Genomic DNA, 14,199 nt, shown 5'->3' on the forward strand with positions numbered 1-14,199 from the left:
TTTGAAAATGTAATTTTACCCCATTTCGAGATGTGGGTCCGGGGCTCGGGTTTTGCTAATTTCGAGATTTTTGATATTTTTCGAATGTTTTCGCTTGGGCTTTGTTCCCTTAGCGTATTGTGACGTATTCGTTCTGATTTTGGATAGATTCGACGCGCGTGGAGGCCAATTCAAGGGGCAAAGGCGTCGTGAGCTAGAGAATTAGCCAGTTCGAGGTGAGTAATGGTTGTAAATGATGTTCTGAGAGTTTGAAACCCCGGATTGCACATCGTAGTGCTATATTGAGGCAAGATACGCGCTAGATGATGAGCGTGGGGTTTTCACTACTGGGGATTGTGACTTGGTCCATCCTGATTGATGATTTTACCGAATATTTGACTGAAATTCATTTGTTACCATCATGATTTGGGCTGATTGCCATAATTGGGCTGATTGCCAACTATTTGGACCTTTCGGGGATTTTTATCACTGTTTCCTTACTGCTTGACTTATTATTTGAACTCAGTCCTGTTGATATCTACTGTTTTACAAACTCAGCCACTTTTACTCAGATTTGAAACTTAAATGATATTTCTACATCATGTTTTGGGCTGAGAACTACTGTTTTACTAATGCCCAAGGGGCTTATGATGATTTCTGGACTGAGTGAGGCCGAGGGCCATATGTGAGGATATGTTGAGTGATATGAGGCTGAGGGCCTGAGATACTATTTATGCCATGCGGTGGCTTGAGTGATGTGAGGATATGCTGAGTGATGATGCCACGAGGTGGCTTGATATAGCGCTTGGGCCGTAAGGGGCCCCTCCGGAGTCTGCACACCCACAGTGAGCGCGGGTACCCATGTGATTTGAAACAGTGGTAACAATGACACTGTTTGATGAAAGTTGGTCAGGTAACAATGGCTGACCATTATGCTGAGTGATTGTGAGGTAGCCCGCGGGGCTGATACTGTACTGAGAGTGAGCCCGAGTGTCTGATACTATGCTGAGCGATTGATACTGTGCTCGAGGGGCGGATTTCTACTTGTTAAATTACCTGTTTTACTTGTTTTAAAAAGGAATATCATTTGATTTCTTCATTGATTTACTGTTTTAAGTGATTTTACTGCTTGATATGGAATTGCTTTGTGCCTTTACGTATTTTCATACTTTCAGCCATTATTTGTAATTATTACTCACTGAGTCGGAGTACTCACATTACTCCCTACACCATGTGTGCAGATTCAGATATAGTAGAGTCCGCACCTGAGCGCTGATTCCTTCCAGGCTGGGCAGTGATTTGGAGTTACGAGGTAGCTGTTGACGTTCGCAGCCCCTTGACTCTCTTATCCTCTATCATTTATGTTTTCTTCAAACTGTTGTAACGGATTCCGTACTTTGTAGACCTATAGTAGATTCTGTAGTAGCTCATGACTTGTGACACCCCGGTTTGGGCTGTGTCGGGATGGTTCCTGCTGTTATTATCGTTAAATTCCGCAATTTATGAGCATTATATTATATGTTATTACTGTTTATGATGATTAACTGTTTAAATGAGGTGTTCCATTTTGGTCTGGCTGGCCTTGTCTTCACGAGAGGCGCCATCACGACCTGGTTCAGGGATCGGGTCGTGACAAGTTGGTATCAGAGCCTAGGTTACTTAGGTCTCACGAGTCATGAGCAGGTTTAGTAGAGTCTCGCGGATCGGTACGGAGACGTCTGTATTTATCCTCGAGAGGCTGCAGAACCTTTTGGAAAAATTTCATATTCTTGAAACTCTTGTCATGCGAACTTGTTGGTCTGAGTACTAAACTTTTGATATTTCATTCTCTCACAGATAGTGAGGACGCGAGCTACCGGACGAGGTGGACGACCACCAGTGCCACCCACTGAGGACACCAGAGGCCGTGGACGCGGTCGTGGACGTGGCAGGGGCAGAGCAGCGAGGGCAGCACCTGTTGATGCATCGGCTGCCCCGGATCCGGATTAGGCTCCCGCTATGGATGCTCCAGCAGCACCAGTTCAGGCACCAGCTATGCCTATCGTGGTTCTGGGTCTTCAGGAGGCCTTGGCACAGATCTTATCAGTTTGCACTGGCCTGGCTCAAGCAGTTTCAGCCACTACAGCAGTAGCTACTTCACAGGCCGGGGGAGGAAATCAGACCCGGCTGCTCGCACACTTGAGCAGGTAGTGCAAGGACTATAGACACCGGGGGCACCTCCAGCTCATCCGGTTGCACCAGCTCAGGAGTTTATTGTGCCAGTTATGCCGAATGATGAGCAGCGTCATCTTGAGAGGTTTGGTAGACTCCAGCCTCCGTCATTCAGTGGTGCCGAGGGCGAGGATGCCCAGGGTTTTCTTTATAAGTGTCAGCGGATGCTCCGTACAGCAGGGATTCTTGAGACTAGTGGTGCGGCATTTACCACCTTTCAGTTTACTGGGGCTGCCTTCACATGGTGGGAGGCGTATGAGAGGCGTAGGCCAGTTGGAGCAGCACCCCTTACTTGGCAGTAGTTCTCCACTCTCTTCTTGGAGAAGTATGTGTCGCAGTCCCGTAGAGAGGAGCTGTGTAGACAGTTTGAGTGGTTACGATAGGGGGATATGACTGTGTCATAGTATGAGTCGAGGTTTTCTGAGTTGGCTCATCATGCCACTTGGATGGTTCCGACAGATCGTGAGAGGATCAGGAGATTTGTTGATGGCCTTAACTATCACCTTCGTATTCTTATGACCCGATAGAGGGTGTTGGGTGCTACGTTCGAGGAGGTGGTCGATATCGCTCGCGAGATTGAGACGGTTCGCCGTTAGGATCGAGAGGAGAGGGAGGCCAAGAAGCCTCGAGGATCTAGCAGTTATAGTGGTGCTTCTTCGAGGGGCCAGTTTCAGCATGGTAGAGGCCGTTCTTTCAGGCATGCTCAGCCAGTCCGCCCAGAGTATCGCGGGGCATCTTCGGGTCATGGTCATCATGGATCTCAGTGGGTCCAGTCATCACTTAGTGCCCTTCCAGCCCAGAGTTCATCTCGTGCCCCGTCAGCTTAGGGTTCTTCTATGTTTAGTGCATCAGCTAGTCACCCCGGTGTGAGGGGTTCCCTTCAGTCCCCTTCTCCAGCACCTGGGAGTTGTTATGAGTGTGGAAAGTTTGGACATGTGTGGAGGTAGTGTCCTCATCGTATGGTTAGTTTATCTCAGCAGAGGGGTCAGCCCTCGACTACTACTCCTGTTACCTCACCACCCGCCCAGCCAGCTAGGGGTGGAGGTCATGAAGCTAGGGGTCGCCCTAGAGGGTGAGGTCGATCAGGGGGCGGTCAGGCCCGTTTCAATGCACTTCCTGGCAGGCCAGATGCTATTGCTTCAGATGCTGTCATTACAGGTATTGTTTCAGTCTGCCACATAGATGCCTCTGTATTATTTGATCCCGGTTCCACCTTTTCTTATGTGTCATCATACTTTGCTCGTTATTTGGGTACGCCCCATGAGTTTCCTACTGAAGGTTTCGCCCATGAAGGGTGTTATGAGATTTGGGAAGAAAGGCAAGTTGAGTCCTCATTTAATGGGACTTTTGAGGTGCTTCGGAGGATTGGGGAGGTGGATTATGAGCTTGCTTTACCACCCAGCTTGTCGAGTGTGCATCCGGTATTTCATGTTTCTATGCTCCGGAAGTATATTGGGGATCTGTCTCATGTTTTGGACTTCAGCACGGTTCAGTTGGATGACGATTTGACCTTTGATGTGGAGCCAGTAGCTATTTTGGGTCGCCACGTTCGGAAGTTGAGGTCAAAGGATATAGCTTCAGTGAAGGTGCAGTGGAGAGGTCGGCCCGTGAAGGAGGCCACCTGGGAGACTGAGCGGGAGATACAGAGCAGATATCCTCATCTGTTTGAGGCTTCAGGTATGTTTCTTGACTCGTTCGAGGACGAAAGTTTGTTTAAGTTGGGGAGGATGTGACGACCCGGCCAGTCGTCTCATGAGTTACCGCTCCATTTCCCCTATTTCAGCTTCTTTACGCTTCGTTATCCATGTTTTATGGGATCGAGATGATTAGTTCGAGTTCGGAGAGGATTTGGTAAGAAATGAAATACTTAGTCTCTTTTAAGAAGGCTTAAGTTGGAAAAGTCAACCGGATGTTGACTTATGTGTTAGAGGGTTCGGATGTGAGTTCCGATGGTTCGGTTAGCTATGGGAGGTGATTTGTGACTTAGGAGAGTGATCGGAAGTAGTTTTGGAGGTACAGTGTAGAATTAGGCTTAAATTGGTGAAGTTAGTATTTTGGCGAATTCCGGTTGATAGGTGATATTTTGATCCGAGGATCGGAATGGAACTCCGAGAGTTTCTGTAACTTCGTTATGTTATTTTGGACTTGTCTGCAAAATTTGAGGTCATTCGGATGTGGTTTGGTTGGGTTTTTTATCAAAAATGGAATTTGGAAGTTCTTGAGATTCATAGGCTTGAATTCAAGGTGATTTGATGATTTTGATTTTAGTCGAGGTGTTTTGATGATTGGAACGAGGTTGAATAATGTTTAGGATGCGTTGGAGCTTTTGGTTGAGGTCCCGGGGGCCTCGGGTGTATTTCGGGTGAGTTTTGAGCGAGTACGGACACCCCGGAACTTAGAAAAATGGAGGGAGCAGCAGTTTTGGCGCGGACCGCGCTCCTTTTCGCGCTGGGCGCGCTGACCTAGTGCTGGTCGCGTCAAAGTGGTCGCGGTCGCGGTCGTGAAGACGGCACATTGCTGGTCCTACTGCTGAAGCTCAAATCTTTTGATCCACAAGGAATTTTGAGGTGATTCAAAAACGAAAGTTGTAGCCCTTCATGTCTAGTGTCCAGAAGGTAAAGATAGCGCAATTTGGACATTTGTAACGAAAGTTATGGCCAAAATACTAAAGTCTGTCCCTGCAAAGCAAGACCTACGCGGCCGCGGTCGTTTTTGCGCGGACCCCGCTGGTTTTGCGTGGACCGCGGTCATTTTTGTGCGGTCAGCGGTGTCGGAATCCGAGGGGTACTCTATAAATACGAGGTTTTGGGTTTTATTTGATATTTTGACCTAGAGAGCTCGGATTTTGGCGATTTTCGAAGGTTTTTCAAGAAATTGGTCGGGGTAAGTGATTCTAACTCAGATTTGGTTAGAGTACATGAATCTATCACTGAATTCATCATTTAATTCGTGATTTGAGATGGAATTTGGGAAGAAAATTGTGGAACCTTTCAAAAATGTAAAATGATGATTTGAAGGATCAAATGGTATCGGAATTGGATAATTTTGGTATGGTTAGACTCGTGAGGGTATGAGGATTCTGAAAATATAAATTTTACCCGATTCCGAGACGTGGGCCCAGGGCTCGGGTTTTGCTAATTTCGAGATTTTTGATATTTTTCGAATGTTTTCGCTTGGGCTTTGTTCCCTTAGCATATTGTGACATATTCGTTCTGATTTTGGATAGATTCGACGCGCGTGGAGGCCAATTCAAGGGGCAAAGGCGTCGTGAGCTAGAGAATTAGCCAGTTCGAGGTGAGTAATGGTTGTAAATGATGTTATGAGGGTTTGAAACCCCAGATTGCACATCGTAGTGCTATATTGAGGCAAGATACGCGCTAGATGATGAGCGTGGGGTTTTCACTAATGGGGATTGTGACTTGGTCCATCCCGATTGATGATTTTACCGAATATTTGACTGAAATTCATTTGTTACCATCATGATTTGGGTTGATTGCCATAATTGGGCTTCGTGCCAACTATTTGGACCCTTTGGGGATTTTTATCACTGATTCCTTACTGCTTGACTTATTATTTGAACTCACTCCTGTTGATATCTACTGTTTTACAAACTCAGCCACTTTTACTCAGATTTGAAACTTAAATGATATTTCTACATCATGTTTTGGGCTGAGAACTACTATTTTACTAATGCTCAAGGGGCTTATGATGATTTCTGGACTGAGTGAGGCCGAGGGCCATATGTGAGGATATGCTGAGTGATATGAGGCTGAGGGCCTGAGATACTATTTATGTCATGCGGTGGCTTGAGTGATGTGAGGATATGTTGAGTGATGATGCCACGAGGTGGCTTGATATAGCGCTTGGGCCGTAACGGGCCCCTCCGGAGTCTGCACACCCACAGTGAGCGCGGGTACCCATGTGATTTGAAACAGTGGTAACAATGATACTGTTTGATGAAAGTTGGTCAGGTAATAATGGCTGACCATTATGCTGAGTGATTGTGAGGTAGCCTGCGGGGCTTATACTGTACTGAGAGTGAGCCCGAGGGACTGATATTATGCTGAGCGATTAATACTATGCCCGAGGGGCGGATTTTTACTTGTTAATTACCTGTTAAATTACCTGTTTTACTTGTTTTAAAAAGGAATATCATTTGATTTCTTCACTAATTTACTGCTTTAAGTGATTTTACTGCTTGATATGGAATTGCTTTGTGCCTTTACGTGTTTTCATACTTTCAGCCATTATTTGTAATTATTACTCACTGAGTCGGAGTACTCACATTACTCTCTGCACCATGTGTGCAGATTCAGGTATAGCAGAGTCCGCACCTGAGCGCTGATTCCTTCCAGGCTAGACAGTGATTTGGAGTTACGAGGTAGTTGTTGACGTCCGCAACCCCTTGACTCTCTTATCCTCTATCATTTATGTTTTCTTCAAACTGTTGTATCGGATTCCGTACTTTGTAGACCTATAGTAGATTTTGTAGTAGCTCATGACTTGTGACACCCCGGTTTGGGCTATGTCGGGATGGTTCCTGCTGTTATTATCGTTAAATTCCACAATTTATGAGCATTATATTATATGTTATTACTGTTTATGATGATTAACTGTTTAAAGGAGGTGTTCCGTTTTGGTCTGGCTGGCCTTGTCTTCACGAGAGGCGCCATCACGACCGGGTTCGGGGATCGGGTCGTGACATTACCTATTACCGCTTTAAATTATATGTTTTAAATAATTGTGGAATTTATTTGAAACAAGTCATGATGTCATGTACTTATTGTTTTATACACATCGCAAATTACGCCACGTGAAATGCACCCGTGATTTATAACACGTTTATTATTATTATTATTATTTAAAGATAATGGTCAAGGCACACGAGGATGCACTTGATTTTGGGATTAAGTATTACAGTTATGCCACGGAAATTGTACCCATAACTGTGATAATTTATTTAATAAGTGCACCTTAAGCAACTACGAATATTCATAAGTTATTCTTTCTAAAGTTTGAAATTGCTTGTAAGGTCATGAATTATGGAGTAGTTGTGAAATAATGTAGTAAATTAGTTATGGAGAGGTGGGCTAGTAGAATTCGTTTGCCCAAATCAAATATCCTCAAACCCAGCGCTCTCAATGCATATGAGCACAAATCATTTGCTTAAACACATCGTTGCCTTCCTCTCTCATCACTACTTTTAACTTTGACAAGAAAAAATCAACGAAACCTGATTAATAATATCTATTAATTCAATTTAATCAGACAAACAAATTATAGCAGTAAAAAATCCGCCTAGACAAGATTAACATGATTAGAGTAATTAAAGAAATAATAGAACTTAGCAGCTTTGAAAAATTGGCCTGCCAAATACTAATTCAACATCTCTTAAAACAAACCCAAGTAAAACACAACCAAACAATAGAGAAAATATCATGCCCCCTCACCATAAACTTATTCAAAAATAACAGTGAAAAAGAATGGGCCAAAGCTTTCACTAACAACAACCAAGTTATTACCCCAATAATACATTTTCGTATGAACGCAATATTAAGGCAAATATTCACAAAAACAGAGTTGATAAGATGTTAAAACATTCTACAAAAATAGAGCAATAAAGTACTAGTTCGACATTTATCGAAACAGAATGAAAACAAATACTAAAAAATAGTTTAATATCCAAAAGACAAGAAAGAAGTTGACCTTTTGTATTTAATAATTTTTTCCTTGAATTTGATTGCACTTCCAATTTGAACAAAGCAAAGGTTGCTATGGACCGGATCTCAACCTCAACCACTCGACGTCAACTCAAACGATGGAACCCAATCTCTATTGTGTTGCTTTGATAATATAACGACCCGACCGGTCATTTTGAGAATTAACGTTTTGTTCGGTGGCTTAAGGTCTTGAGTAACTTCGCATTATGTGTTATGACTTGTGTGTATGGTCGAATTCGATTTTTGGATGATTCGAGATCAATTTGGAAGAAGGATTTTTACTTTAGAAGCTTAAGTGAAAGAGTTGACCGCAGTTTTGACTTTTATGTAGACGACTCCGGAATGATATTTTGATGATTTGAATAGCTTGGTGGGGTGATTTTGGACTTAGGCGTATGTCCAGATTTGGATTTGGAGATTTGTAGGTTAAGTTGATGTAAATTGGCAAAAATTAGAAAGTTGATTTGGAAGGTTGAGAGATTTGACTGGGAGTTGACTTTATTGATATCGGGTTCAGATTTTTATTCCAGGGGTTGGTATAGCTCTATTTTGTCATTTTGAACTTGCATGCAAAATTTAATGTCATTCCAGGTTGGTTTGATATATTTTGACGAGAGTTGTAGAAGTTGAAAGTTCATTTAGTTCAATTCGAGGTGCGATTGTTTTTTAGGACTCGAGCAGGTCCGCGTTATGTTATTTAACTTGTTGGTATGTTTAGACGGGGTCCCAGGACCTCGGGTGTGTTTCGGATGGGCTACGAGCCATTTCTTCATGCTTTAGAGTTGCTGGTTCTGTCATCTGATTTTTCTTCATCGTGTTTGCGTCAATGGCATCGCGTTCGCGTAGTGTAATTTGGAGGCAGACAGTATTGTTCTTCGCATTCGCGAATAAGAGCTCGCGATCGTGTAGCTTGGAAGACTTTTGCCTTCGCGTTCGCATGCAGTGGTCCGCTATCGCGAAGAGGTAAGGCGGGAAGGCACCAGGCATTGTTCTCCTTGCATTTGCGAGTACACAGACGCGTTCGCATAGAGTCTGAAGACCTTGGTCACCGCGTTCGTGAAGCAAGTTTTGGGCTGCTGAAGGTTTTACTCTTCGCGACCGCAATGTCAGTTCCGCGATATTGATGTATAATTCACTAGGCAGAAATATAAGAATTCTAATTCGAGGATTTGGCCATTTTTACCATAATTTGAATTGTAGATTTCAGATTTGGGCGATTTGTAAGGGTTCGTGGTAGTTTGGGGTAATTAATCTTTTACCTTGAGTTGATTTTATTTTATGATTTTATCTTTATTTTTATAGTTTAATTAGTGAATTGAATGGAAGAAAATGAAAAAAATTGTAAAAATCTTTCAAAAGGATTTGAAGGGCAATTTCATATCGGAATTTGATAATTTTGATAAGGTTGGACTAGTTATCGAATGGGTGTTTCGATTTTGTAAATTTTTGTTAGGATCCGAGGTGCGGGCCCGAGGTTGACTTTTTAGTTTTTATTAAAGATCGAAGCTTTATTATCCGGAGTTGTTTCCTATGAGTTTTATTTATGATTTGAAGTTATTTTGCTAGATTTGAGCCATGTAGAGGTTGTTTCACTCGAGAAGGTCATTTTAGAGTATCAATCTAACTTCTTTGAGGTAAGTATCTTGCCTAACTTTATGTGGGGGAATTATCCCTTAGGATTTGAGTCATTTGTGCTAATTGTATTATGTGAAGGTCGTGTACGAGGTGATGAGTACGTACTCGGGCTTAATTGTGAAAATTTGACCATTTAGGGCTCTTAGGTTCTTATGTTCATTAGATATGAAGTTATTTTGTTATGTTAAAACCTCCAATTACAAAATTCATCCTTACGTGTCTTATTTGAAATTAATTGATTCATGTTCTATCCTTGTTGCCAATTAAACTCTTATGTGCCTTAATTGAAGTTGTTGTCTCTTTTATTTCCATGCTATCTTTTCCGAAATTTGCTTATCCTTAATTGAAGTTATTATTAACTTTTCCGTAATTGTGTATCCTCATTTGAAGTTATTATTATCTTTTCCATAATTGCTATCCTTAATTGAATTTGTTATTATCTATTCCGTAATTTCTCGACCTTAAATGAAGTTTTTATTATCGCTTTTCATTGTTGACTTATCCTTATTCAGAATCATTGATTCATGTTCTCTCTCTTATCGTCGAGTTGTACTTTTGTGGAATCATTGTTACACATGATCTCTCACTAGTTGAGCTATTCTTGTTGAGACCGTTATCCCCTGTTGTGTCTTTCTTTGTGATCTCGTTCTTCCGTTTCCTTGTGTTCTGAAGTTCCCGAGTTGATTTACTTGCCATATTGTCGTGTTATTGTTGTTGTTGCTGTTGTACTCAATGTTTTTGAGCCGAGGGCTATGCGTAGTTTTGGTATTGAAATTGTTTTGATAAAATATTGTGGCATATGGGCACATATTGTGAAAGTAATTATATTGTGTTGTGTTTTTGGTACACGTGATATTGTTGAGTGGATTGTCGGGGTGTTTGCACAAAGGGTCTGCCATGCTATTGTTATTAGTGATATTTGTACATGCGGCGTGACAAGGTGGGCTATATATATGGGTTTGTGCATGTGAAGAGATAAGGTGGGAATATTATTATGTGTGTGCGGCAAGGCAAGGCGGGTATTTACTTTACTATTGCGCACGTGGCGAGACAATGTGGGCTATGTCGAGGAATAATTTTTGATGATTTGTGATGGCCTAGGCGCATTGTTATTATTGATATTTGTGTAGTGGAGTGCCTACTTTGTGTGAGTTTTACCTTGTACGTTTTGTGGTGATCATTTCTTATGTGTCATTCATTGTCTTTTACTTGTTGGCTTGAACTGTGATAGAACACTTGCACAAGCATACATGTAATTAATTACCATATCGATTTAAGAAAATGAATCCTGATTCTATTGGTCATTTACATGTACTCTCGTCTACTTGCCTTCTGTGTTAGAGTTGTTCTATTGGCACGTGAGTTGTCCATGCGGTCATGAGTCATTCTTATTGTGGGCACGTGAGTAGTCCATAGGCATAGTAGATATTGTCACCCTCTTGGCACGTGAGTCGTCCGTGCAGTTATAATTTGTAATGTGGGCAGAAGATGCTATGTGATTAGGGTTCACGAATTGGGATTCGTGATTTCTGATTTTGAGGTTTGGTACCTCGTAGAAATTCTTGGATAAACCTGATGTGAAAGAGGTTGTTCTTATTGATTTGCTACTCGTTTTCCTTTATTTGTTTTCGCCAAATTTAAACTGTGTTCAGCTTACTCTATAGTGTTATTACCTGTTGTGTCTCGTTGCTAATTGTTGCTTTTAGTTCCTATTACAAGCATTGTATTATTATTGTCATCATGCCTAGCTCTATATTGATATTATTCCCTGTTAGTTCCACATTTATACTTGTTCAGGTTGTTTAATCCAGTAGGTGTCTTGACTATCCATCGTTACTACTCCACCGAGGTTAGTCTTGATACTTACTCGTTACTGTTATGTTGTACTCATCCTACGCTTCTGCACATTTTTGTGCAGATCCAGGTACCTCGGATGTTGTTGATTATTAGCTAGTTGATCGAGCATTGCTGTGGAGACTTAAGGTAAACCTGTTATTGCGTTCGCAGGCCTCGGAGTCACCTTCTGAAATTTTACCTCGTACGATTTATCGCTATTTTCAGAATAATTGTACTTAGGGATTTGCTAGCAAACTCAGTAGAGCTTATGACTTGTACTACCGATTTTGGGATTGAAGTTTTGTACAGAGATTTCTATTTCATATTTAGCAATTGTTGGTTGAATTTTGCTATTAATTCAGTAAGTGTTAGACTTGCCTAGTCTTATAGACTAAGTGTCGTCACGGCACCCTACGGAGAAAAATTGGGGTTGTGACGGATAAATTAATTTCACACCCAGCTGGATTTGGATAGAATATAGCCACTTTGTGCAGAAAACTCCGGCAGAATCAACGGACCTCCAAACTCGCCGGAAAATCTGGAAAAACTCGGCGATAAAACAGATTGAAAATGAGCTATTCGTGGTTGCTTTTTATTGGTTATTGGGGTGACGATTTTGGTGATTTAGGGACTATGTTTTTGGGCATTTTTGGGGCTGGTTTGGGTTGAGTTTTAATGGTACTCATTGCTGATTTTTGGGTGAAGAAGATGGAGTATTCATGGCTACCAAAATGGTGTTCAATGAAGGAAAGGAAGTAAAGAAGATGGCGTCGATTCAAGCTTTGTCGAAGTTTTTCCCCTTTTACGTTTGTTTCTCTTTTTTCCTATTTTTGTTCCCTTAGTTTTTCCAGATTTCTCTTCCCCCTTTTGTTATGTGTAGTGTAGCTATTATATAATGTGAGAATTGGGTTTGGGGGGGGGGTGGCGGGGCGGGGGCGGGGGCGGGAGGGATATCTTTTGTTGAGGGAATTTTTCAGGTGCACTCATGCCAAAAGGCATGTGACGTTGGGGATGTCTTTGCTAAAGGTGAATTGGTTAGAGGAGATATGAGAGAATCTTCCATGTGGCCATTTATTATTGGTTCTCTTTTTGTTATTTTTCTTTTCTTGAAAATAAGTAAACAAAATAAAATCTACTCCTAAAAATAACAATGTAAAATTACTACATACTTAAATTATTTATTGAAAGTCTCTAACTTAAAAATTACACTAGACTAAATGAAATTATATTTTTTGGAAATTTTTCTTTCTTTATAAATGAAGATAAAACTTATGCAAAAATGTGACTCTTTATCTTTTTCAATTTTGTTAAGTAAAACTTACAAAAGATAAACAAAAGCTAAAATATATAAATTAAACTTAAAAAATATTCATATACTAAAAGGTGATAAAAATCTAAGATCATGTTTGGACATAAGAATGTTTTCACTTTTTTTAAAAAAAAAATTACTTTTTTTCGAAATTGGTGTTTGGCCATAAAATTTCTAATTTTCACTTGATGAATTTTGGAATTTTTCAAAAATTTGAAAAACATCTAAAAAGTTATTTTTCAAATTCACTCACAAAACTTCGAAAACAACCCAAAATTATATCCATGTCCAAGCACAACTCTAATTTTTCAAACCATTTTCACTTGAAAAAATAATTTCACTTATTTTTTTGGAATTTTACAATTTTTATGTCCAAACGAAATGACACTTGAAGCAATAAGGAAGAAACAATATATTTTAAATAAGTTATCATTAATTATTTTTTATATTTATCCAACAAATCACAACTCTCTATTTTTTTATATAAATTTATTTTTCGTAAATTATGAACTTAAAGTTGTAGGTTAGGGGGTAGTTGTACATATCTCTATGGCGGCCCAGAGTGAGGCTAGTCTATTAGAATTTAGTTTTAGAATGCTTGTAGTTAATATTGAGTTCACACCACTCTTTCGTTTCTCTTAGTGTCGGGCTTTATCTACTGGTTATTGTTCTGCTTTTCATCTATTTTCTGGTTCTTGTGATGCTGTTATTTTTTTATGATTTTTATTGATGGTACTAATATATTATCTTTTTCCGTCGTCTTTTCGTGTTCTTGAGCTGAGGGTTTATGGGAAACAACCTCTCTATCCCCTCGGAATAGGGGCAAGGTCTGCTTACATACTACCTCCCCAGACCCGATGTCACGACCCAAACCGATGGGCAGCGAGGGCACCCGGTACCTTACTCAACCGAGTACCAACGTAACGTATCTTTCTTATTACATCATCATATACACATGACATACGGGCCTAATAGGCCAACATGATCCTTTATAAACTCAAAACATAAGCCGACAAGGCCGTATAATCTTTTATATACACGACATATGTCTACAAGCCTCTAAGAGTATATAAATGTCATAAAAGTCGGGACAGAGTCCTTCCATACCAAACAATACACGTCTAAATCATACTAGCCAAACGAGCAACTCCGAAGCAAATGGAGTGCACCAACATCTTCCGCTGAGCTGATAGCCTACTTGGAGGGCTCTCGACCTGTCTATCGGGACCTGCGGGCATGAAACACAATATCCCCGGGAAAAAGGGACGTCAGTACGAATAATGTACCGAGTATGTAAGGCACATAAATAAATACATAAGAGACATGGAAGAAATATAGAGTACATGACTCAACCTGTAAGTCTGAATAACTTTGTAAATCATAAATTACTTTTAGCGTCATGCATATGCGTATGAATGTCATGTCATGCATAGGTACATATTTCATAACATCATCAGCCTCTGAGGGCATCCCATCATATCATATCAGCCACTGTGGGAAAAATCATCA

This window comes from Nicotiana sylvestris, chromosome 6, assembly GCF_000393655.2.
Source record: "Nicotiana sylvestris chromosome 6, ASM39365v2, whole genome shotgun sequence".
NCBI lineage: Eukaryota > Viridiplantae > Streptophyta > Magnoliopsida > Solanales > Solanaceae > Nicotiana > Nicotiana sylvestris.